General features: G+C 43.8%; 1 long non-coding RNA gene across 1 annotated transcript; it reads left to right on the forward strand.

Moving 5' to 3' along the window:
• Nucleotides 1–507: 507 nt before the first annotated feature.
• LOC107184672 lies at nt 508–2,085 on the forward strand. The gene is made up of 2 exons (XR_001515565.1): nt 508–854; nt 985–2,085. It is a non-coding gene; the product is annotated as an uncharacterized LOC107184672 (long non-coding RNA).
• Nucleotides 2,086–2,454: the final 369 nt, after the last annotated feature.

Below are 2,454 nucleotides of genomic sequence, written 5' to 3' on the forward strand. Positions count from 1 at the left end.
TGCGGGAAGGGACCCGCGCGCAGCATCTGTCTGTCCCATCGTCCCTGAAAGTGCCTGGTCGGGGGAGCCGGAGATTGAGTCAGAGTTCGGCGGCGCCAGAAGGGGGCCTCGGTGGGATGCGAGCGCGGGGCGCAGCCTGCAGATTTTGGGTTCCCGGAGGAGCTTGCGGCGCGCAGGCCCGGGCCCAGGCGGAGGGGACCCCCAGCCTCTCCTCCGGGATGGCCAGGGACTGTCAGGTATGGACAGCGGGGGGCACCACTGTGAGGTCCACAGGGACTGGAGCAGCACCTTGAGTCCCGGGACGGCTTAATCAGATGGTGAGGGCGATTTCTTAAAGGCACGAATAAATGGAAAGCTGTCAAAATAAGCATATTTTAAAGTTTGAGTGAAAGCTGGCAGGTTTTCAGGCCATGCAGTTGTTTGTCCAGGGAAATATTAGCTTCTCGACACCCTTTTCGGTTTTACTTTTTAGCACAAATCTCTTTTGCCAGTATTTCCCTCGGGCTGTGCATTGCCCACAGCGGGGAGGGGGGCGGGGAGGAAACTTAAGCAATGTTCTCGGATTGCTTTTGACTTCAAGCCCTTGCTCTCCAGTTTTTGTGTGTGTGTGTTTTTTTATGTTTTGTTTTGTTTTGAAATGTTCAGAAAAAGTATCTCTTGGCGGGTTTTCCATGTATGATTCAGTCTCTTCTTCTCTGGGACCCGACGTTGTTTGTTTATGAGTTTTGTAAGCATCTCTTTAAATTTAGTTTTTGCAGGAAATACTCCCCTTTGCCACAGGGTGTAGTTTACGGACTAGAAAATACTGCTGGAGAAAGCTGCTAGTGGTGCTAGTGGCTTCATTTTCCAAGAATGTAAGTCATTTCCTTTCTGTGATTTCAGGGAGTTGATATTTCACAGCATCAAAACTTTGTGGGGGAAATTTTCCGTAGTACATCTGTCATTAAAAACACTTTCTTTGACTTTGGGATTTTTCTCCTTTAGAGCAGTGCCTAAATTTAGGCTCAGCGATGACCAAGGATAAGAAGTTTTTCAGGATCAACAGCATTTTGAGACCACTGTAGAGAGTAATTTTAACAACCACGGAAACCTACAAACAGCCTGCAGGATGGAGAGTGGGGGAGGGGAGTCGAGAAGTGAGAGGCAGGGAAACAGATGCGTTTGCTATTCTTCCTTGTACTGTCGTATAAAACTTCTAGAACTGAATCGTTTTCCTTGGATGTGGTTTTGAGAAACAAAAGTACTCTGTTATGTTAAAAATGGAAATACTCCACGGTATGAGACAACTGACATTTTAGTGTACTTGTAAACATACTGGACTTATATTTCATATTAAAATGGGCCTTTGGGGTTATTGGATGAGGAGGGTCCTCCAGGGGATATCTACTATCAAGTTATCTGCAGGGTATCTTCTCCAGAAAGCAGACTGACTGTAATATGAACTAATTTCCCCCTCTGCCCCCCCCCCTTTGAATTAGCTTGTAAGAATGCCTGAGATCTGACACTTATGGACCACAGTTAGCCAGTTAGCCAAAGCTCTTGCAGTGCTCAAAACATTTTAAGGAACAGGGAAATCTTTCTCTATTTGCACCCCCTCCTTTTAGGAGGTCAACAGGGGTAACCTACCAGCTTCAAATACATAATTTCAACTGGAAGGTTTAAGATGCTCCTAGCTCCATAGGAAAACAATACAGGCCAGGATAAGACTGCTTTTGAAGGCAAAATGTCTTTTAGGTAATAATTTTTAGCTACAAGTTCTTTAAAAACTCATTCAACGAGGCTAGCTGAATCTGGGGGGAAGGGGAGGTGGAAGAGCTTTGCTAGTTTCTGTACTTTGCTTCCACTTTTAACTTCACTTATAAAGGTTTTGGCTTTCAGAATCAATGACATAATAGGCTGTGTAGCCTTCTTTTGTGGCAGATGCTTGAAATGAAAGTTTCAAACGGAATTGTTTTTGACTGAGCTGTCAAGTTCAGAGTTTAGTGTAAATGAGTCCTGTCGCACAACTAACTTTTTTGATAAAGGAATTCTTTGTAGTTTTCAACTTGGATGTTGCACATTTTGATGTCTAAGGCTACGGGGTTAAAAAAATTTATTACATGAAAGCCAGTACCAAGAAAAGATTAATTCAGTCCAGATGTAAAAATGTATGTGAATTTTAGATTTGGATGATCTCAACAAGTTTCCCCTTCTGTTGACGAGGCTGCCTGGATCCCAGATGGCATGCACAAATTATCCTTTCGGTGGTTTTCTGGTTTCAGAACTAAATTTCACGGGCCTGTTCTAAAGTCATTTTCATATTGTTTTAGGCATTCCAAAGAACAGAAAGCTTTCTGCATTTACGCAGAGATGGGTTTTTCCAATTACTCATTAATACAAACCTCATAAATGCTCTGGTTTGGGAGATGGAGCCTATTTCGTAAGTGGGGAAACGAGGTATTCAGTATTGTGTGT

Source organism: Myotis davidii, unplaced genomic scaffold (assembly GCF_000327345.1).
Source record: "Myotis davidii unplaced genomic scaffold, ASM32734v1 scaffold847, whole genome shotgun sequence".
NCBI classification, from domain to species: Eukaryota; Metazoa; Chordata; class Mammalia; order Chiroptera; family Vespertilionidae; genus Myotis; species Myotis davidii.